The following is an 8,800-nucleotide window of genomic DNA, read 5'->3' on the forward strand; positions in this document are numbered from 1 at the left end:
TGGGCTGGTCATCTACGTTTCTAGGTTCAGCGGCTTTTTCAGATGCCACATTTTCTTCACATTCACTGTTGCAATCTAACAGTAGCGTCTCAAGGTAATTGCATTCTGTAGCAACCTGAATTACATCTTTGTCAGCATCAGCTCCTTTGGTGTCTTCCATGTTGCTAAATGCTATTATTTCAGGTTTCCTGAAAGAGAGTTAAGAGAATTCGTAACTATTTGCAAGCTCAAGGTGTTAAGTGCCAAAAATCTTAGCCTCTCTAAAATTGAGAGCATGCGTACATGCATACACTGATCTCACAATTACGGGGATTTTACCTAGGTAGCTTCTTGTGTCCTCCGGGTTTTTTTCTGCGTAAGGCTTAACAATTTGCTAAAAAGTAAGTAGGAATTTGCCCTCGTAATTTTCAGTACAAGATTAAATGGTATTGGCTTCCTTCAACTGTAGAGTTTGTAACTTGAAATTGCAAGGGTTCTTAAAAATGGGCCTATACGCAGTGAAAGATACAAGGAAAATCCTATGTTACCAGCCACAACTTGCAATAAGCTATTTTTTATAAATGTGTGATATCGTCTTTCTACTTACACATTATTCATGCGCTCTAGTTTCTCGAAGCTTTTCAGACTTCCATTTTTGTCAGCTATACACAGATTATCAATACCCTCTGTAATTTCAGCTTGCTTCTTAACCAAATACTTTTGCTCATGCTTTCTGAAAATGATAAACACATTAAAATAAAATTATTAACTGTTTTTGAAGATTGGCTTTACAGTTGTTTTAAAACCAGAACATGAAGTAATTGTGTCATAAGTTTAATACACAACATTTATTTTCAGTATTTTGTGGGGATTAGTTTGGAGTATTTCGTATTTTTCTGTAATGGAAAATAAATACCTGCTGCCATCTCAGAAACCTTTTTGTTTTCCTCAACTATATGCTCCTGCTGCCGCTGAAGTTAGCAGCAAAACCTCCCTTGATTTCAGCATTCATGGGGTTACAGGAGACTTATGTGGGTATATTACAGCTACTTGTGCCCCCCTTCACAGTTAAAAGTTTCTGCTATCCACACTTCTCTGTTTTAAAAATATTTGTTTCTGCTGTTGCTGTGTGACAAACACAAGAAGAAACCAACTTCCAGTTGTGTAGTGTGTCCAATGTCTGCAGTAGAACATCGGGCATTTTGATTTATAGCAAATCTTAGGCAATACTCCATGCAAATACCAGTAATTTATCAGGGAAGTATTTTTCAAGTTGACATTTAAAGTAAACTTACTAATTGTAAGTCTAAATTACATTGTTAAAGTAAAACTATTTGTACCTTGTCCTTTTTCATAGCAAAAAGTACGTATACCAGGAAGGCTACGAGGGTGCAGGCTAGCAGAACACTGAGCACGATAGTTGCAATAAGTTCAGGAGTTGCCGCGTCAGGAGGGGCCTCTTCTATGGCTGCAGTAACAGACGTTGAAAATATTTTCTCCAGTTCTGCCTCAACGTTACTTTTCTGCTCCCTAAGTTTTCTGAAGATAAAAGAGTAAAATGCTGATGATTTATCAGACCTTCATTTTGGCTTGAAGAGTATTGAAGAAAATAACAGAATACCACTCTCTGGTGCACCAAGACCTTTTCCCAAAGATTCAGACTTGTCATGTCTTTCATTTGGGAAAAATTTTGTTTTCTAGTAAGCAGCCCTGGTACTTATGAAGCAAAATGCTGCAAAGGTTGGAAAATTGAACTTGCGAGGTCAGTAGCCTCCAAATCCACGTCAAGGCAGCCGCATATAGTCTTGCGGATACCAAGAGTGCTTTCCTCAGAGGCGAAGGTTCATCCATGCAGACTGCTTCCTATGACCACAGGCTCCATTAGTAATATCAGTCACAAACGATTACTAGTTTAAGAGGGGTGTTGAGTCTAGAAATCGAGCGTTTAAATAGCAGCTGCCCTTCATAGAAGGTTTATAAGAATATGCATTCATACCACTGTCATGGAATTGTTATGAAACAAAACATAAAATATACCTAAAATGTAAGTTTTTAAGCAACATTCTGCAATTCTGGGGTGAAATCAATATATTTTTAAATAATATTCTTTCTTCTTCTCTGTTTTCTATAAAACTGACTTTAAAATATATTTGCATAATTAAACAGCCTTATTCATATTTTTGACAAAATCTGAAAATTACCTTTCAATAAATAATGAAAGCTTTCCGAATTCGAAAGTCTCCATTTAAGCCTTGAGATAAGTCTCATATAAACTATTTGATCTAAGCCTGTCCAGTCCAAGACATTAATAATTTTAAGGGAAACAAAACCTAGCTGCATAGCTCTGACACCCAGAAGACAGACTGTGCCATACAGACCTTTTTACATCTTCTGCAGGTACTTCCTTGTTTACCACATCAAAAGCAGTAATTTTTACATAGGTTACATCAGTGCTGCTTCTTGCTTTTCCTTCAAACTCATTGAAATAAACATCAACAATGTATACATGCCACGCAAGTTTATCTTCCAGGATCCTGCCATCATATTAAGAAAACATTTTAAATTAACTAGGCAATGACAAATTCTTCTACTCTCGAAATTAAATGACAGACAAGTAGTATTTAATACAACACTTTGCAGATATTCACTATTTTAATCTAAGCATGTAAAAATGCAAGATTATCATCAGCAAAAGAATTAAGCTGTTAGCCCAATGTCATTGAGTGATTGAGCAGCAAAAAAAAAAAAAAACCCACATACGGTCCTTGTCTCTGACTGGTAAGCAAAGATACTTTTCAGTAGTAGATGCTATAACTTCTGTACATAGCCTGAAAATTCTTAGATAGGTGCCATTAGGATAACTGAACAATTAAGTAGAGAAAGGAAGGGTTAACAAACCCTTATATCTAGATTTCATAGCCAATACCGCATAGGATATCATGTATTTAGTCATGCTTTTCAAAGTGACATATGGCTCCTATCATGCTTGACATTATTTTTTATAAATACAGGCAGTGATACCTATAGAGTATTGTAAGTACTAAAGGGGAGGAGGGAAATTCAGTCTCATAATCCTCATTGTTCTCTCCTGCTTTTTCACAGAGAGATTTTCACACTGGATTTGACCATTGGCGCAGTTCATCCATCATTCTGATGGCAGGCAGTACCAGCTGCTTTGAAGAAAACAGCAGAGCAGCTCTAGGGTTTCCATGTGATTTTTACCAACAAGAAACTGGTGCCATAATAGTATCAACGTCACACACTCATTTTTCCACCCTTCAAAGTGATTTCCCCTCACAAGCACAGGACTCAATTTCTAATGCAAATAGATGTTTATGTATAATCCAACAAAGGATCTTGTGTCTTCATTAACACGCCAAAAAGGCCAAAATCTGTTTTTAATTGTAGTGTGGCCATCCACACATCACTAGCTAATGCCGTAGCACCGTAGGGCTGAGAACTCCTTGAAAAACTCTGCTGCTGTGCCACGAGGGGGATATTTCATCTGTAGCAAAGGTGGGTTTGGTTTGTGGCCTCTATCCTACCTGTCTCCATATCTGTGTCTTGGCCCTATTATCCATGCAGAACTTTATCCTACGCTGTTAAAAATCATAGGAACATTGAGGTGGGAAGAGACATCTCAAAGTTGTCTAGTCCAATGACCTCTTTGACATTCATCAGCTCAGACCAAAGCCTTACCTGGTAAAAACTGGTGAATTCCTGTGAATTCCCTCAAATTATTCTGAACTACATCAAGTTGAAGACCTAGCTTTTCAGGGGCGCTGGCTGTATCACCTCCTCTGTAGGCTGTCAGATGCCCATCTCAAAGGGACTCTAAATTTGTCATTAGATCTTAACTCAGAATAAGCATCACGTTTCAAAAATACCTTTTTACTTCAGCAATGTTTCTTTCAACAACGTTGATCTTCTGATTAAGTACCACCGCCACAACGTTGTAACTGGAATCAACAGTTACCTAATAAATAAAGAAATCACATGTAAGGTTTTCTAAAGCATTTGTACCGGTCTTAGATTGACTTTCAAAAAAATAAATAAAACCACCAAACCCAACCCCCTCCAAAACCCTCTGATACAAAATAATTGTCCTCTAAAAGTCAGTCTTCATGCCAACATATTTTCAAATGGAAATGGAAAAGGCAACCTCATAATTCTGGCCTGAAAGTATGTAGTAAATACTGGTGTATCTGATGGTCTCACCGTATGGTGTTAAATAATTTTTTTTTTTCCTCATTACCAAGCCTAGCCCTTCTCGTATACAGAGTTTTGACATGGAAGCAAATGAGGACTGTAAATAGCAAAATAGCAATCTTCCTTACACTGACTGTTGCCCGGGTTGTGAGTCTTCCTGTGCCTTGGTCTGCAACTTGGACTTCCAGGTAAAATGTTCCAACCTTTCCTGCTACAGAAACTGTAAAAATCTGCCCTGTATTTTCATCGATGTCAAATTCATTTGTTTGATTATTCACTAAGCTGTACCGCAGAAGTCCGTTGTCTCCTGAATCGGGATCTGTGGCCTGTGTTTAAAAAAGGTGATTTGTGAAACTCAGCTTGTGGCTTTTGGGCTGCATGTTGCTCTTCAAACATCAAGACATGAAGAGCACAGAAAGATACTCTACCTGAACTGTAATAACCGGATACTTGTATGGCACAGAGTTCGGTATCCGAGCAGAGTAGGCATTATTCAAAAATACTGGGTTTTCATTTACATCCTGCACTGAGATTGTCAGCATTGCCACATTTTGAGCAAACAGGCCTATTAAACAGACACAAGTTAACTGCAACAACAAACACCAGCGAAGCACAAAGGCCAGGCCCTGGCTTTGCAGCAGTATGACTGCTGCGTGTGAGGAACAGGGAAGAGAAAGGGAACGCAGCAGGGATGTGCCCAGAGGAGCTCTATCTCACTCCTCCGAGGGCTTCAGTGAGAGCAGGCAGTTCAAGGCAAAAGGTGACAGCTCTGCTCCTCTGTCAGCTCTCTCCAGCTGGCTGTGCTGTACCAGGCAAGGGACAGGCAGGTTCTCCTGCTGGGGAGTCCAATGCCCAGCTATTTTATTCTTTTCTGAGACCACGGTAAGGGTCCTGTGAGGGTTTGCACCCTTGGAGGAAGGCTGCTGCCTTTTCTCTGCACAACCTTGACCTTCAGCTTTTTATCTTTCACATCAGACTTTTCAGTTAAAGAGAATCATGATTCCTACGTTGGGTTTCAAATACAGAAGATGTGTTCATTTCCCCTGATTTAAGTTGGAACGTCCTTCGAAGCAAAAAGTTACCTGAACGCTGGAGTTCTGTGGCAGATGAGAGGTTTTCATTTGCTTCAATTAAAATCACATACTGAGAAACTTCCTCATAGTTCAAATTAATTGCTGTTTTCAGCTGACCACTTTTCGGATCCAATCTAAAATGACCTGAAAGGAAAAATAAGCACCTTCGTTGTTATAGCTGCCATTTCACGTCTATACCTTCTGCCTCTTGTGTCTTAGTTGCTCTTAGGTTGTTTCCATGGGTCTTCTGCTCTTAAGAATATGAAATGCAGCACTTCCACTGGCTGAGCAGCAAAGGCATCACAGCTGGGGTCCTATCCCAGTCCAAACAGGCCATAAACATGTAAAGAAGCAACATACTTGTAAAACAGAATTGCAGCTTCTTGTTGCACAACTCCTTTTTCACTGATTTCCAAGTTTTCTCTCCGTTTCTAATTATTTCCTTTTTTGTGCACCAAATGGAGTCGCAGCACAGCTGCAAAAGCTGAAGAAGGGCAGATGCCCTAACATAGGTGCAAGCGCAAGGAAACGATAGACTAAAAGTGATTGGCAGGGAAGAAGCTGCTTGCAACTTCTATTTTGGTTCCCTCAGCCTGCCAATTATCCTAAATTAAGACTACAGGAAACCATTTTCTAGCAAGTTACCACCCGCTCTTTAGCCAAGGACGATTAACAAAGTCTATGCTGAAAGAAATTCTTTGTGTACTGTCTTTTTTTAAAAAAATGACACAAGTTTTTATCCTTGCTCTCCATCTCTCCTCATTTACATACACCAACATCTGCCACACAAAAGACAGGTTATTCTGTTGTCTTAGCTATTTTAACTCGTAGGAGAAATAGTACTCACCTTTTTCATTGCCAGATACAACTGTATAATCAATCGGCTTTCCTAAAGTGTCAACCACAGTGAAAGCGTAAATTAAACTATCCACTCCTGTGTTTTCCAAAACGGAAATGCTAAAATAGAAAATAAATGATAAATCTTAATGTTAAATCTCCCAGCAGTTGTTGCACTGGCAAGCTTTGAAGTTTAACTCTTAAAGAGTGAGTTCTCTGTGGAAAATCCTGCTCCCCTCCCCTCTAGTTGTTTGCTAGAGCTCACTGACATTGAGAGTGCAGTGCAAGCCCTACCTTTCTAGCCAGACCATTTGTTTATCCTTGAGTAAAAGCTAAGGAAGAATGTTTTATTAGTGTGCAAGAGGAAAGGGACAAAGAGTCTGGCTTATACAAGCCGCATGATAAAGAAATAAAGGGCAATGCCTCACATCACGTTCACAGAACCACCAGCGTAGCAGAATTTCCTGGATGTTTTGTTTTAAAAAAAAAACAACAAAAAATAGATGTCCTTTCTTCTGTATGGAAGACTATGAAAATTAGCTTCAACTTTCAACTTTAGTATGTTTTCCACTACCTGGAAAATACATACCAGTTATATAACTTAATATGAAAGCCTCACCTGATTTCGCTCTCGTTAAACCGAGGAACAAATGGACGGTTGTCAGACACATTAAGAGTAATCATAGCAGTGTCGTTTAAAGATGGGAAGTCTTTGTCCTTAGCCATCACTGTTAAATGGATCTCTCCAGATCTAGACAGGTTTCCAGTTGTAACTATTTTCCCCTCACTCATATTTTCTATCAGGAAGAACGGGCTGAAGTTTTGATCAGGGAGGATGTAGTACTCAATAAGGCCATTTTGCCCCTGCCATGAAAGGAACACAACTTCATGTAACTATTGCTTGCAGGACCACGTTAGTTCAGTGCCTCAAGTCCCACAGTACAGGCTCACTGGAATCTCAGCATTTCCATACTTAAATGGACAGAATGCCAGAGGCATTTTAAATAACTAGAAAGAAGCAGGCTCAGAGCTACTTTGTGCTTAAGCTGTAACACAAGAGCAGCAGCAGGGGAAGGGGCCAATGGGCAGAGCCCCCCCAAATTCATTTTGATGTTCCAAGCTCCAAAAAAATTCCCATAGCAATACTAAAGAAAACTACGTGCACTGGGAGTACATTTTGAAAGGTAGGATTAACACTGAAACAAGATTTGACAATGTCTGAATGTCTCTAGTGACTTTATTTCAAGAATGAAAACTTGGGGTTAGCTATGGTAGTAGGATGAATGCTGATAAAAGCATAAAGCAGAAAAAAATTCACAGACAGTTGGCCAGTTACACAGTAAAAATGTAAAAAAAAAAAAATCTCTAATGAAAATAAGTTAAGGACACGTGTAGAGGGGGACAGTCAGAAAAGTGAGAGAGTCATCTAAAGGTGTGATGTCAACGAGAATAAGCCAAAGTCCCTTGGATCCTTTTCCCACCCTGCGGAGAAGCACAGCCTAATCACTGCTATGAGGGCAAGCCCTATTCCTGCCTGCCACAGCGGACCTGGACACATTTTACTCTGTGCACATCACTTCGCTTTCCTGTGACAAGCCATTTTGACAAACCCTTAGCATTTGCTCTACTGCACTTTGCTCTGGATTTCTGGAAAGCATTATATTCTTTTCTTCCAAGGCTCTGCAGCAGCAGGGATCAAACCCTACCATGAACATCTGTTGTCACCAAGTATCTGTGGATTTCTAATTATTTCTAGAACAGGGAGGAATAGGGACAAAACCCTAACAGCTTCAGTGCTGGAGTGCCCCAGAATTCTGAAAGGGTGGCACAGGGAAGATGAGTGCCACTCTGCATGGCAGAGGACCAGACATATCCAAAGGGTGAGTTTCATTAGGGTCTCAATGCAGATCTCACAGAGTCCAGCAACTTTCATAAGCAATTTCACTTTTTATATAAAATCATTGAGAAGGATGGTAAAAAAAGGGGCCATTAGATCATTTGCAGCCATGTAGCACAGCTGTGGCTATTTTAACCAAAATTATGCATTAAGAAATAAGGCAGCAACTGCTGCACCTATTTTGTTGTCACTTCTAGATGGTTCATCTTTTAAATTATATAATTAGTAATGATGTTGTCAAGTTGATCTGGTTGACTACTGGATATTTCTGCCTATGCCTGAACCTTTGGGCATGTTTCTTCAGCTCTATTTGCCTTAATTTTCATCTCACTATATGGAGCTGGAAGGACTTAGGCAAGGTACCACACTTCAGAGGAGTTTCGTAAGCAGACTTTTCAAGCCAGCTACATGACGTTTAGCTTTTACAAATTCTTCTGATTCAGAAGGTCAAGTAACTTCAGAGACACTAAATTGCCTAAGTCCTTTCATACTTCTGAAAGGCTGGTACAGCTCCATATAGTGAGATGAAAAATTAAGGCAAATAGAGCTGAAGAAACATGCCCAAAGACAGGGAGTACATCAGTGTTAAGGCAGAAATATCAAAAGTCCTAATTTTCAATTCCCAGTGCTGTTACTCAATCAGAATTCACTTTCTGCTACAGTTGGTATTTCATGCCTAGAGGATGGAGAAAAATACATTTGGGCTGCAGCTTAAAGCAGTGTCAAAATCAAACAGGAGTAGTTACCTGATCTTTGTCAGTAGCGCTTACAGTTATGACATGAGCACCTACAGGATTAATCATGT

This window comes from Phaethon aethereus (assembly GCF_964289735.1).
Source record: "Phaethon aethereus genome assembly, chromosome: 3".
Taxonomy (NCBI): Eukaryota; Metazoa; Chordata; class Aves; order Phaethontiformes; family Phaethontidae; genus Phaethon; species Phaethon aethereus.